We start from the raw sequence: 16,298 nt of genomic DNA, 5'->3' as shown, positions 1-16,298 counted from the left end.
AACTCCAAGCACACAAAATAAAATTAAAACACTTTGATTGCCTCCCAAGAAGCGCCTTTGTTTATTGTCGTTGGCTCGACACAACATCTCTTAAGCTAATCACGCGGCTCAAAGAAAGCTACGCACTCCACTTCTTTGCTCTGGAACCCCTCATAGTAAAGTTTAAGACGATGTCCATTCACAACAAACCTCTTTTCCGTGCTTAGACTTTGAATTTCAACTACACCATGCGGAAACACGTTAGTAATTGAAAACGGATCTATCCAACGAGAACGAAGCTTACCCGAAAAGAGCTTAAGGCGATAATGATAAAGCAGAACCTTTTGACCAACCTTAAAATCCTTCCTCAAAATATTTTGATAATGAAATTTCTTACTTTTTTCTTTATAAATCACAATATTCTTGTAAGCTTCATTTCGAATCTCCTCCAACTCTTGCAACTGTAATTTCCTACATTCTCCATCTTCACTCAAATTCATGTTACACTGTTTAATAACCAAAAAGCTCTATGTTCAAGTTCAACTGATAAATGACAAGGCTTACCAAAGACTAACCTGTAGGGTAACATCCCGAGCAGAGTTTTATATGCAGTTTTGTATGCCCATAACACATGTAAACTTCAATCCTTCCGGAACCACTCACCGATGGCCGCTGGTGACGATGCCGACAGGCAGTGGGGCCGACGCCACTCTCATTGGTGCTACCTGCCCTGCTTCCATATACCAATTCATTATCTTAATTTTCTCATAGATAATTGCGCCGTGGAAGAGGACGTATAAGCATTTTTCGTCTTCTCTTCTCCTTCAGTCCAACGCTGAATTAATCAATCAATCAGTTAAGTTTTTTTTCGTTGTTCTTATCCGCTGTGCTTGTATGTATGTGTAGTTATTGAAGTTGTTGGTTACCTCGAATTTCTGCTCTATTCAATTTGAATTTGGATTGGGAATTGTATTATCAGTTTGGTTGGAAATTGTATTATCAGCTCTCGAAATTTTGAGTTTGCAGCAAATTGTTTGTTTGTTCTCGAAATTGGGAGTTTCGTCCAGATCCTTTGTTGATGGTCGCCTGATTTTGATTTGGATTGATATCTACCTCCATTTTTTAAGAAATTCTGCAATACTCAGGCGAGGTTTGGATTGATCGATCGATCGATTGAGGAATGGATCGACAAGGGCAACCACAATCATTGTCGTCATCATCCAAGACTAAGGAATTGGATGTTCTACTTCACTCTATTGGATTTGAGATCGAAGAGCTCACGCCTAGCAAGGTATCCGGCCATGTCCTCGTCACTTCCAAAGTGTGTCAGCCGTTCAAGGTGCTCCATGGTGGGGTGTCGGCCATGTTGCCGAGTCACTGGCGAGCATGGGCGCTCATTTGGCGTCGGGTTTGCAAAGGGTTGCGGGCGTGCATCTAAGCATCAACCACATAAAGAGAGCGCAGTTGGGCGATCACGTCGTGGCTGAGTCTACGACCGTCAGCCTCGGCAAGACGGTTCAGGTTTGGGTAGTGCGACTTTGGAAACGCGACTCTAGTTATGATGGTGTAAAAACGCTGACGTCGTCTGCACGCATCACACTTCTTTGCAATCTGCCGGTGCCGGAATCGCTTAAAGGCGCTGCGGACTCTATTAAAAAATATGCCAAGTTGTGATTCAACTGTGAATATTCTGCTGGTGAGGATGTGGGTTTTGTTTGTGTATAATGAATTAATAATAATAATAATAATAATAATAATAATGATAATAAATAATTCTATCGGGGATAAAAAAAAAAAAACTTCAATCCTTCCTATCCGGCCTTACCATTTTTTCTAGAATTCCCTTTATCTCCTGATTAGAAACCTCTGCTTGTCCGTTTGTTTGCAGATGATATGGCGTTGAGACCTTATGAAGAACTCCATACCTGCGAAACAACGCTAAAATGGTTTTGTTGCAAAAGTGTGTGCCCCGATCACTTACAATTGACTTAGGCATTCCAAAGTGAGTGAAAATCATGGACTTTAGGAAATCTGCAACAACCTTAGCATCGTTAGTTTGGGTGGCCTTTGCTTCCACCCACTTCGACACATAATCAACAGTAAGTATGATATACAGAAAACCATGTGAAAGTGGAAATGGACCCATAAAATCCATACCCCACACATCGAATACCTCAACAAACAACATCGGTATTAGGGGCATTTGATTTCTAGCAGAAATATTGCCTACACTTTGACATTTATCACATGCTTTGCAAAATTCATAAGCATCCTTAAATAATGTAGCCCAATAAAATCCACTATCGAGTACCTTTCTTGCAGTCCGTTGAGAGCCAAAATGACCTCCGCATTCTAGTGAATGACAAAACTTCAGAATGGATTCACACTCACTTTCTTCGACACATCGTCGAATGACTTGGTCTGCACATCATTTCCACAGATAGGGGTTATCCCAGCATAGTATTTTGCATCACTTTTCAACTTATCCTTCTTTGCTTTTGTCCATCATGTAGGGAATTTATTAGTGGCCAAATATTTCACTAAATCAGCATACCAAGGAGAAGAACAAGAAATCGCAAGTAATTGCTCATCTGGAAAATACTCCCTCAAATGTAGTTCATCATGAACCATAGGAAGACGACTTAATGGTCAGCTACCAAATTTTCACTTCCCTTTTTATCTCGAATCTCCACATCAAATTCTTGTAGAAGTAATATCCATCGTATAAGCCTTGGCTTGCTTTCCTTCTTCGTCATTAGATACCTCAAAGCTGCATGGTCAGAAAATACAATTATTTTAGTACCCAACAAGTAAGATCTAAATTTTTCTAAAGCAAAAACAACAGCTAAGAGTTCTTTTTCAGTAGTGGAGTAGTTCAATTGAGCTCCATTGAGTGCTTTTGATGCATAGTAGATTGCCCATGGAATCTTTCCACTTCTCTGTCTAAGTACAGCCCCCACTGCCTGTCACTTGCATCACACATAATCTCAAAAGGTAAATCCCAATTCGGTGGTTGAATGATGGGCGGTGATGTCAACAACTCTTTAATCTTGTCAAATGCCTTCTTACACTCTTCATCAAACTCAAATTGAACATCCTTTTGTAACAATCGGAAAAAAAGGAGCAACCACTTTCGAGAAATCTTTAATGAACCGACGATAAAATCCTGCATGCCCTAAAAATGAACGCAAATACCTCACCGAAGTGGGATAGGGTAAGGCAGAGATAATATCAATCTTGGCTTTATCTACCTCTATTCCTTTTGATGAAACTAAATATCCAAGAACTATTCCCTCTTCTACTATAAATTGACATTTTTTCCAATTCAAAACTAACTTTGTCTCTCGACACCTTCTCAAGATCACAACCAAATTATCTAAAAAAGTATCAAAATCATTTCCATATACACTCAAATCATCCATGAAAACCTCAATAATCTTTCCTACATATTCAGAAAATATGCTTACCATACACCGCTGAAATGTCGCAGGGCATTGCACAAGCCAAATGGTATCCGCCTATAAGCAAAAGTTCCAAAGGGACAAGTGAATGTCATATTTTCTTGATCCTCCGGTGAAATCTCAATTTGGAAATAACCTGAAAAACCATCTAGAAAGCAATAATGAGATCTTCCCGCTAATCTCTCAACCATTTGATCAATGAAAGGTAATGGAAAATGATCTTCCTTTGTGACTGAATTTAGCTTACGGTAGTCGAAGCAATGACGTCAACCGGTTTATTTCTGAACCGGGATCAACTTACCATCATGGTCAACCTCAACAGTGACTCTTGCCTTCTTGGGGACAACATGAATTGGACTTACCCATTGACTATCCGAAATTGGATAGATGATATCGGCATCCAAGAGCTTCAAGATGTCTTTCTTTACGACTTCCATCATAGCAGGATTCAACCTCTTTTGAGCTTGCCTTATTGGCTTGGCATTTTCCTCAAGCACAATCTTGTGGGTGCAAAGAAATGGGCTGATCCCCTTTATATCAGCTAACGTCCACCAAATGGCTTCTTTGTGCTCTCTCAAAATTCGGATCAACTTCTCCTCTTGACTTGGAGACAGTGCAGCAGATACGATCACCGGTAATGTCTTTCCAACTCCTAGACACACTTCAAGTTCGAGGGCAATGGCTTCATCTCCAAAGTCGCTGCCTGCACAACAGATGGCAACAACCCCTTATCAGATTTTGTTAAAAATGAATTAACCAAAACATACCTTAATGGTTCATGCGGCAGAGATTGCAAAGCCCGAATAATTTCCTCCAGTGCACCACTCATTGGCACTTCATCCAAAGCGTTCATATCCAAACAGTTTGTGAGTGCAACCTCCAATTCATCATTTCCACTCAATTCAAAGACTTCCTGCACATTTTGAGTAAGAACATCTACACAACACAAAGTATTAGGCTCCATAGGATATCCCATTGCATCAAAAATATTAAAAATGAACCTTTACACCTTCGAACTCCATGGTCAGTGTCCTTATTTTAACATCTATCTTTGTTTGTGCGGTGCACATAAAAGGTCGTCCAAGCAGAATAGGCGAAGAATTAGGTGAATTATCATCATGCATATCTAAAATATAGAAATCAACCGGTAATATTAACTCATTCACTTGCACAAGAACATCCTCAATTATTCCTTCGGGGTAAGCGTAGTTCTATCAGCTAGTTGAATTATTATCCTCGTTTCTTTCAAGGGCCCAATTTCAAAGAGTTAAAAATAGACTTAGGCATAACATTAATGGCTGCACCCAAATCTAGCATAGCTCTTTTAATTTTCATCTTACCTATTTTGCACGGGACTACAAACATACCTGGATCTCCGCATTTTTGTTGCAATTTTCTTTGCAGCACAGCGGACACAGTCTCTCCAGCTATCATATTTTCGTCCCGTCTCAACTTCTGTTTCTTGGTACACAGCTCCTTTAGGAATTTCGCATAACGGGGGACTTGCTTAATTGCATCGAGCAAAGGAATACTTAGCTCTACTTTTTTAAATATCTCTATGATCTCCTTGTCTTTATCATTTTTGGTCGGTTTCGCTAACTTGTGAGGAAATGGAGCAACATTAGCATTTGATTGGATATGAGGTTTAGAATTCACCGGATCAGTTGACTTGTTCGCTTCTTGCTCAATCTCCTTCTCAATCTCCTCTTCAGCTTTCTCTTTTTGTGCAACAACCTTCGGACCTTCTAGCTCCTTACCACTTCGCAAGACCATTGAACTAACATTGCTCAGGTTCATGTGGGTTTGAGCCGGTAGCTTGCCTTTCTCCCTCTCTTTCATATCCCGCACCTCATTCACAACTTGAGACATTTGATCTTCCAAGTTTTTAATACTTATTCTTGTCTCTTGCTGAAATTGCAAAACATTAGAGGCAATAGTTTTAACCATATCGTGCAAAGAGTTACCAAGAATGGAAGCTTGAGGCATGGTCCTTTGTGGCTGCTGTTGTGTATGTGGTTGAAAAACTGGTGGTTGTTGTTGTCCAAAGGATTGCTGATTCTGATTACCATATCGAAAATTGGGGTGGTCTCGCCATCCTGGATTGTATGTATTTGAATATAGATCGTAAGCCCTTCTATGTGCAAATCCTGCAGCATTCACTTCCACCTCTTGTGTCAATATAGGACAAACATCCGTAGAATGCTCAACACTCGCACAAATCCCACATGGCTTCACTTGAGCGTTCCCTACAGCAAGTTTTCTTACAAAAACAGTTAGTTTATTGAATTGTTGTTGCATAGGAAAACTTACCTCGGAAACTTCTTACACTCCCACGACATCCCTTGGCCCAAATTGTTGAGAGTTCATAGCCATATCGTTTAGCAATTCCCAAGCTTCTCTCGGAGTCTTGTTCATGAGAGCTCTCCTCCACTGGCAGCATCGATGATCCTCCTGTTAATAGAAGTTAGTTCTTCATAGAAATATTGATTTAGAAGTTTCTTAGAAATTTGATGTTCCGGACATCTAGCAATTAACTTATTAAATCAATCCCAATACTCGTATAAAGACTCCCCTGATGTTTGTTTGATGCCACAGATCTCTTTTCGCAAATTCGCAGCCTGGGATGTGGGAAAGAACCTTTCGAGGAACTTGCGCTTCATATCCATCAACGTGGTCACACTCCCGGCGGGCAAGTTGAACAACCAATCCTTGGCTGCGTCTTTCAAGGAGAATGGAAAAGCTCGGAGTTTTATCTGCTCCTCAGTGATTCCCAGTGGTTTCATGCTCGTACACACCACATCGAATTCCTACAAGTGCTTGTATGGTTCCTCCCCTGCCAAGCCATGAAAAAATGACAATAAATGTATTAGTCCAGATTTAAGCTCAAATGCCGTATTATCGGCTATAGCAGGAAAAGTAATACACAAGGGACGCTGAATTAAATCAGGAGCAGCTAGCTCCCTCAGAGTTCTCTGCCCTTCCATTGGATGTAAAGTCAGGTTCCAACGACACAATTTCTTTGTCAGCCCTCTTTCGCTCTCTATCTTCTTTCCTCAAACGGCGTGCAGTCCTTTCGATTTCTGAATCAAAAACTAATTCACCTGTACAACCAATTCGAGGCATAAACCATTAAGTGAAAATTAGAGCTAAATAAATAAAAAAAAACCAAATATCAAAAATTCTTATATTGTTCCCTGGAAACGGCGCCAAAATTGCATGCGTGTCGTACAACTGCAAAATAAAGTATTAGTTCCTACGCCACAAAAAAAATTTTAAAATGCAGTAGTTCAGTGAGTAGGGTCATCTCCGCAGAGAACAATAATATTATTGAATATTCAGTTATTTAAAATTATACTTTATATATAATGGGGGGTTTTGATTTATCACACTAAATAAGGAGAAAATAAATTTGCTCAACTAAATAAAATAAAATAAAATGCAAGGCGGATTACCAAAGAAGATTAAACTCTAGCATAGGCATGAATTTTCTGTTCGGGATATAAATTTTATTCATCGACTAAAAATCAAGTTCATTGACTAGTTGGATAAATTGGTTATAGTTGATCTACACGCATTCACAACCAACCTTTCCTAACTTTGTCGATAGCTAAGGTACGAGCGTTAGCTATTTCCCTAATCGAGTGAAAATCCTAGGTACGACCGTAGTTTTACTGACTCAACAGCTCTAAGTACTAGAAAGGCCCAATTCAATTTAACAAAATTCCTACGCGGATTTGTTTAAAATTGATTCTAATTCTTCCCTAGAGTATTTCTCTAGGTTGCTACACCAATTGGAAAATTACACAATTACGGGTGCCAATCTCCAATTTAGCTACGAAATCTCAAATCAATACATGCGCAATAATCAATTTAAGATTTCTAAAGTTATGAATTAGAAGAATTAGAAATACCCAATATCGATGAACACCAAATTAAACAAAATCAAGTCTCACAAATTCAATCCCAAACACAAATTCACACCTACGCTAGAAATGAAATTATTCGGAATTTATAGAAATTGAAAACACAACACAAATAAAAAAGTTCATCATGCCTTCAAATTTTGAAATCGACAAAGAAGAAGAATACGAAAATGGAAGAAGAACGTCCCAAAAAGTCGTCTGCAATCCTCCTCCAAGTTCTATATGTTCTCTATCGTGTTCTTCTTTCTTTCCCTTTAAGAAATATGGTGTCATGGTAGAGAAAGTGATAGTCCCCTTCTCTTCCCCTCTTCAATTGAAAAAATCGTGTCTCCTCAAGTCCATCCCAATGTCCCCTTTTAAATAGATCACCTTTGCACTTCAATCCTCACATACTCTTTATATTGTTAATTTATCCCGGATGGCCTTTTTGTAAATTCCACATTTCTCACATTGTGTTGCGTGATCACACCTAAAGCCTTCGTGCATTCTGCTCATTGTCTCCCAAATACACCCCAAAACATGCCAACTCCATGAAACCTATTACACAATAAAAAACACAACATGAGTTGCATATATACGAAATTTTGTATCTCAATAATCGCCCAAAACATAATAAAATATCATTATATACAACACATATCAAAAGGATTGAGTCCTTCGCTCTGCACTCATCGTATTTACATGGAAGATGACTACAAGCCCATTCGGAAGCCACAAAGAAGATTAAATCCTCATTTGCAAGAGGCTGTAAAGGCAGAAGTCATTAAACTACTCGATGCAGGTATTATTTATCCAATTTCTGTAAAGAAGATTAATTTTGGTTCCATTGGATACTTTTAGGGATTACAACATTCCATTCCTGCTGCGTGCAGAATTTTCTTTGCATACCCTCTTTGATCAATCGTTATCTCACCCCCAATTTGATGGACCTCAATTCCAAGATTGTATGAGAGCATTCCAAGGTCGCTCATCTCAAACACACTTTGCATTTGCCTTTCTTGAATGACCGAATATGACTTTCACTAGTTCTTGTCACAATCAAGTCGTCTACGTACACACCTATTATTAACAAGTCATTAGAGTTTTGTTGCTTCTAGACAGCTTGCTCTTGGGGGCAGCACTGAAATCCAAGACCCTTAAGTGCTTTATCAAGGCGAATATTCCACGCTCTCGGGGCCTGTCGCAATCCATAGAGCGCCTTGTGTAATTTATACACCATGTTCTCCTTTCCTGCGATAACAAAACCATCAGGCTGTGTAACGTATACCTCTTCTTGAATTGTGCCATTCAAAAATGCCGACTTCACATCCATATGATGAACCTGCCATCCTTGCAAAGCTGCCAATGCCAACAGCAAACGTATGGTTTCAAGTCGAGCCACTGGTGCAAAAACTTCCTCAAAGTCTACTCTTTTTCTTTGCACGTACCCTTTCGCCATTAATCTTGCCTTGTGTTTCACTATATTCCCTTCGGCATCTTTCTTTAATTTGAAAACCCATTTCAGTCCAATAGGTTTCTTTCCAGATGGGAGAGTCGTCAATTTCCAGGTCTGGTTTTTGTTTATTGACTCAATCTCCTTTTTCATCGCCTTTTCCCAATTTCTATCAATTGCCGCTTCTTGAAATGTTCTTGGTTCTTCCCCAGCCAACATCAATTCTTCTTCCTCACCAATGACTGGTCCGAAATCTCCGTAAATATCAGACAAGGAACGAAACCCACGAATGGGTGTGTGATCATATTCTGCTGTACCTTCTACTCGGCTGTTTGAAGTTATTCCAGTCGAACAATCAGTGGCAAGAGGAGAACTACCTGGAGAGGTTCTTCTATGCATCTCTGTGACTGTTTCAACTTGAGGATTCAGATTTTCCCCTTCCTCATTAACTCGAAACTCATTTTGATTGTCACCTACGTCTCTGTTGGGAATTTGTACATTAAACCACTCTGAACTTGCTGCTGATTGATCACAGTTTGCATCTGCCCAATTCCATTTAATTTTCTCATCAAAAACCACATCACGTGCCACACATACTTTGTTTTGAGAGGGGTTGTAGAGACGATAAGCTTTGCTACCAGGCTCAACTCCTAAATAAACCATATTTGAACTTCGATCACTCAATTTTGTTTGATGTGTCGCTGACTTCTTCACATGAGCTACACAACCAAAGATCTTGACATGTGCGAGGGATGGTTTCTTTCCCTTCCAAGCCTCATAGGGGGTCATGCCCTTCAACCCTTTTGTTGGCACTCGATTTAGAATGTACACTGCATGACGGACTGCTTCTCCCCATAAGCTTTCTGGTACTTTCATTGTCTTTAATAATGATCTCGTCATTTCAAGAACAGTCCAGTTACGACACTCCACCACTCCGTTCTGTTGTGGGCTGTATGGCACTGTGAGTTGTCTTTTCACGCCTTCAAGGTTGCAAAATTCATTGAACCTCTGTGATGTGAATTCACCCCCACTATCAGTCCTTAACATCTTCATTCTGTTAATGCTTTCAGATTTGACTTGTGCCTTGAACTTCTTAAATGCCGGTAGCGCCTCATCTTTACTTTTGATGACAAAAACCCACATGAACCTGCTGAAGTCATCCACGATCAAGAGAAAATAATGATTTCCACCCCATGTTTGTGGTGATATTGGTCCACACAAATCTGCGTGGACTAACTCCAACGGGCTTGATGCACAATATTTAGCTTCCTTTGGAAAAGGATGACGGGGCTGTTTTGCTACCAAGCACCCCTCACATACCTGAGCAGGGTGTTTCACTCTTGGCACACCACGCACCATATCTTTTCCAACCATCGACTCCATGATCTGAAAATTAATATGGCCAAGCCTCGCATGCCACAACCATGCCTTATCGTCAAGACTAATAGCTAAACACACGGGTTGAGCAGTGTGAAGATAAATCTTGTACAAACTATTTGTTGACCGTTGTACTTTAATAATCAATTTCCCGAATGAATCATGCACCTTCAAATATTCAATCAACATTTCAACCTTGCACCCTTGTTCCGTTAATTGCCCCAAACTCAAAATATTACTCCGTAGAGCTGGAACATAGTAAACTTCTGAAATAATTTGTTGCTCGCCATTTTTTCAATTTAATAAAATGGATCCCTTACCTTCAATTTGAATTTGGAGCCATCGCTAACCCGAATTTTCCCTGTTATATCCTCTTTAAGCTCAGCAAAAAACTCTTTTCTCCACGCCATATGGTTGTTTGCACTATTGTCTAAATACCACAAATCAACATCAAGTCCTTCATTCTGATTTCGATGGAGGCTGTACTCATTAATCAACACAAATTTGGTTGAATTTTCTCCAGAAATACTAAGAAGCAGCGCTGGTTCCTCCTCTTCAACCCGGGTTAAGTTAGCTTCATTGTTTTTCTCCTTCGGAAACTTACATTCCGACGCATAATGTCCATATTTCTCACAATTGAAACATTTTATATGCCGTTTGTCTCTGCCCCGATATTGGGCATTTCCATGGTCTCGAGATGGTGTGAAATTCCCATGACCACCTCTGTCTCGTCCGAAGCCTCTGCCACGACCTCCTGCATTACGACAACCTCTATCATTATGGTAAAAACCACGCCCTCTTCCAGTCGATGACGATCTTTCTCCCGAAGTCTTCTGATTCGACTGGTTGTAAGTTTTAGTGAGTAGTAAGCTCCCCTCACCACTCCATTTCGACTTTGAAGTTTCAATCGATCTTCATAAGCTTTGAGACGACCAACAACTTCTTCGAATGTCATCGCATCTATGTCTGAATATTGTTCAATTGAAGCAACCAATTGAAGATACTTGTCTGGAACCGAATCAAAAAGCTTTCGAACAAGTGCACTGTCTTCAAGTGTAGCACCTAGGCTACTGAATTTCGATGTCATACCACTTAATATTCCAGAAAAATTATCAACTGTTTCCCCATCAATCATTCGTAACCTTTCAAATTCACCCTTCAACGAATGCAATCTTGCCTACTGCACTCGATCGGCTCCAAGATACCTCAATTTTAGTGCGTCCCAAACTTCCAAACTTCCTTCGCTGTCTTTTTCTTCGATACTTGCAGGAGAATGTCCTCTGGAACTGCCTGGAAGATAAAAGCCTGAGCAATCTTGCTCTTCTTATCATCCACAGCCACAGTTTTTTCATCTTTTGCATTAAAAGAATGCGCCCAAATCCGCTATATATTTGACACGGGTTTGCCGTAATGCTGAAACTGTGGCGAATGCATCTATCGTCATTGATGCATAAATAAAGAGCAAAAACTTGATATGATTCAACCTCCGGCCGGTGGTTCGATGGACTCCCAAATCCCTTGAGCATCCATGATGGCTTCCATCTTAATTGCCCAATTAGTATAATTCGTCGAGGTTAACATAGGACATTGGAAAGGGAGAACGCTGCATTCTTTACCTTGTTGTGACGCTATCGACATATCTTTAAATTTGAGATATTTGGGCATCAACCTCTCGGCTTGCCCAACCTCGCTCTGATACCAAGTATCGCAATACAAAATTCAGAACAAAAATTGGGGCAAACGAAAAATTAAAAGGAGAAGAAGAAAACTTTCTCTCTTGTCTTCTTGCTACACAATAAAAACTGCATAAATAACTTACATACTTCAAACAAGAAACTGATCCACTTAAACACTGAAAAAAGAACGTGCAATACCTATTTTAATGTAGATTAAAATACTAGATATATATTTCAGCACATTAGAATTATTTCTAATATCTTTGGGGCATCGATTCATGGGACCTTTTCCACGATCAAATAGCAAGAAATATATTTTGGTTTCTGTTCAGTATATATCAAAATGGGTTGAGGCATATGCATGTTCTGCCAATGACTCAAAACAAGTAATAAAATTCTTGAAATAGAATATTTTTACTCATTTTAGAGTGTCCCGAGCCATTATTACTGATGATGGTTCCCATTTTTGTAACCGATCACTTAACCAGTTGCTTGCAAGATTTAATGTGCATCACAGGGTCACGACACCTTATCATCCACAAGCCAACGGTCAAGTCGAGATATCACATAAAGAATTGAAAAAGATTCTTCAAGCCATTGTTGGTAAGTCTAGGAAAGAGTGGGCTGTAAAATTAGATGAAGCTTTGTGGGCTTATCGGACAGCCTTTAAAACTCCTATCGGTATGTCTCCTTTTAAATTAGTTTATGGTAAGGCATGTCATTTACCTCTCGAGCTTGAGCATAATTCTTTCTAGCCACTAAAAAAGGTTAAATTTTGATTTTAATGATGCTCAAGAATAGAGAAGATTGGAATTGAATGAGCTAGATGAGATTCGTCTTAGTGCTTATGAAAATGCAAAAATTTATAAGGAGAGAACTAAGAAATATCATGATAAATTGATTAAACCAAGGAGTTTTGAACCTGGACAGAAGGTATTATTATTTAATTCTCGTTTCAAGATTTTTCCAGGGAAATTGAAAACCAAGTGGTCGGGTCCATTTAAAGTATCGCAGGTACTTGAATCACGAGCAATTGTCCTCCAAGCTGATGATGGAAGGGAGTTTACAGTAAATGGACAGCGACTTAAGCACTATTTTGGTCATGAAGTTTGGAGGATCGAGCTAATATTGATGAGACCACCCATCGATTGATCAGTTTGATTTAATCACATTGCTAAATATCTCATTTCACGCTGTTTTTGTTGTAAATATTGTACATGCTGTAAATTTATTTTTTTATTTATTTATTTTGTAGCTTTAAGTGTTGTTGGTAAGTGCATGCAAAGTAAAAGTCTCAATACACCCTTAGCAATGGTCGGGCTGGAAAACTATGGTCAGATTCACTCTGTACCGATAATTGTTCAATTTTCGACTTGTAACAAGGCGCTAGCAATGTATCAGGTGACATCTATATATAGTCTATTTCTTAAGTTCTGGTAAGGATGTTGTTATGTTAGGCATGTACATTTAGTAAAGGTTTAGGAAGATTTATAGAAATGTATGCTTAGATTAGCTGATAATAAGGATTTCATTATCCTACTGTATTAAGTTATAGTGTTGTTTCTACTGTGGTGTAGTTTGGGGAATATTTGGGTCGAAATGGCATACATCTTTGGTGTAGATTACGGCTAAACCTCTTATTCAACGTTGTTGAAAAATAACTTTTCCAAGATTCAACACTTTGTACCATTACTTAATAAATTAAAATTTCAGCCTTCACAATGATGAATCGAGTAATGTTTTATGTTGCTAACATGACTAAAATGATGGAATATTACTTTTAAACAAGGTCATGCTTGAGTTTCTACATAGGAAGTTGTATATAATCTTAGCTAGAAGTTGCATCGGGATTGTAATCTACGTGAATTATTTCTAGAGTGGAATATCATAGAGGTATGAAAAAAAAAATCATCTTAACTATTGAGTGATTATCATAAAGCTAAAAAAAAAAAAAAAAATTGAAAAGAATATATAGAATGATTAAATTTGGCTATGATGATTGGCACGTTGTTCCACTGACACAAGTAGCTTTTTGGAATTCAACCGTCGCGACTCAGTGAAAGTGTCATGAACAAAAAGGTTGAAGCCTCGTCCATGATAAGGATAGTGGGGTTCCCTTAAATTGTGAAACCGAATTATCAATCACTTGAAGAAATGAATGAAAAATTGTATCATACCTCATTTAGAAGCTCTCATGTCCTAGATAAATGTCTTGATGTTAATTTCTCACCTATGGATTTTGTGTGACTGAGTATGCGATATTCAACTCATCAAGTTTATGAAATTCCAGCCTTTAGTCATTTATGTTGCATAAAACCACTTGCTTCTATATTGTGAAGGCATTTATTCTTCTCTTAATAGAGATATGAATTTGAGTGTTGGGTCTATGTTTATTTTTGTTGCTCAAGGGCCGAGCAACATTTAATAATGAGGATGTTTGATAGCATCCATTGGACGCTATCTTTTAGTTGTCATCTACATTGAAAAGTATGTTTATTTAGACTTAATTTCTTTTATTTTATGTAAATATGTTATATTTTTAGCTTGTTTTTTTAATTTAAGTTTAATATCATAGCTTGGAGAATATTTAGTTAATTATGCATATATTTGACCATGGATGTCTTTTATATTAAAACCTTCGCTATGTCTTGATTTATGTATAGAAAATTTATGAGGTTTCGGCTATATGTTTCAGGTTGAAAAAAATAACAAAGACGGAAATAACGTGATGGGGGTGTAAGAGTTAAAGAAGATAAGCAATGTGCTGAGAGGCAGGACATAATAATAATAATAATAATAATAATAATAATAATAATAATAATAAAAATATTAATAATAATAATAATAATTAGGGATTTGGTGTTGATAGTCTCTACGCACAGTCTTGGTGAAGAAGTTGGAAAATTAAAGACGCGATTCTTCAGAGAAACGTTGTGCAAAGGGAAAAACAAGCGGATCGATTTGACGGGAAAAAGAGAGAAGAAAAAAAAAAGATAAAAATTTGAATTTAGAGAAACTCTAGTGTGGACGCATGCAATACTTTTCTTCATCCTTGTACATACGTGTTTTTTTTTCTTTTCTTCCCTTAGATTAGGAAGTTATGTTCGAAGATTGCTACATTAGTTTTGGTTTAGGAATTTAAGTTTGGCGACCGGATTGAATAGATATATATATATATTTCATTCTGCAATCAAAGACGGGAGTTGGATTGGATCTTGATGTATTAAATTGTTAATAACATCCAGGAAGTAGCGATATTAATTAATGAAAGATTAATATTTATTTTGTTCTTGAATTAAAATTTAAATTTCTGCATACATTTAATTGATGTGTTGATTGTTGGGAAACACCACATATTTATGGATATGAGTACCAGATTTGGGAGCGTATTCGGTTTTATATGCAAATATTAATAATGGGAATTTTTCGGGAGACTATTTCCATTCGTTATTCTTAATAATGTCTCATGATCTTGGGAAAGATAGAGAACACAATTAATAAATTATATTCATGAATAAGAGAATAATAAATTGGTGTGATTAATATGAATTTTAATTTTTAATCCAAGTTGCTGAATTTTCTTTAATATTTCTAATATGTATTAAATTTCTGAATATGTTTAATTTTACTCCGGATAAAATGATGAATTGGTTGGATGTAATTCATAAGTTTTAATGGTTTTATTCTCAAGTTAAATGAACTATTCATTATCTTATAACTAGTACCATTTCTGGGAATGTTGCAAACTTATAGCATTTGACTTGAATTGCTTTCATGTTGGGAGATGGGAATGCATAAAATATGTTGAATCTGAAGTTTCATAATGACATTAAAATTTGTTGAATCTGAATCATTAAATCATATAATTCATTATAATCTAGCAGGTTATGCAATCTTTGATCAATAGAATTTAGTTGCTTATATTAATTTTCTGTAATTTAGGAATTCAAATTGTCAAATCGATGTTTATTTATTTTAACTCAACTCAATTAATCTTTAAATGACACAAAATTTCCAGAATGTGAATGAATACTTTTAATTCCCTGTGGATTCGACTCGGTATACTTACCAATTTATTACTTGATGCGATATCGTACACTTCCGATAAATTGCAATAAAATATTTAAGTGTCAGCAACTCACAAAAAAAGGCTACTTAATACTTTTAAAAGATCGGGTACTATTCTTGAAGGAAAAAACAGGGCGTTTGATTGCTCGAGTTGAGATGGGAATAAATCGAATGTACAAATTGAATTTGAAAGCATGAAAGAAAGGTGTTTGCAAGTCAATATAGAAGACAAGGCACCACTATGGCATCTTCGTTTTGGTCACCTACATCATGGTGGTCTAAAACAGCTGGCAAAGAAGAGCATGGTGCACAGGCTGCCGGACATGGATTATGATGGAAAGTTTTGTGAGGAATGTGTGTTTGGCAAGCAAGCAAGAACATC

At 37.7% G+C, this 16,298-nt stretch overlaps 1 pseudogene; it reads left to right on the top strand.

Moving 5' to 3' along the window:
• Positions 1–662: 662 nt before the first annotated feature.
• Positions 663–1,757, top strand: LOC127255242 (1,4-dihydroxy-2-naphthoyl-CoA thioesterase 1-like; annotated as a pseudogene).
• Positions 1,758–16,298: the final 14,541 nt, after the last annotated feature.

This window comes from Andrographis paniculata, unplaced genomic scaffold, assembly GCF_009805555.1.
Source record: "Andrographis paniculata isolate CXL003 unplaced genomic scaffold, ASM980555v1 Contig53END, whole genome shotgun sequence".
Lineage (NCBI taxonomy): Eukaryota > Viridiplantae > Streptophyta > Magnoliopsida > Lamiales > Acanthaceae > Andrographis > Andrographis paniculata.
This window is presented reverse-complemented; position numbering and strand designations above follow the sequence as displayed.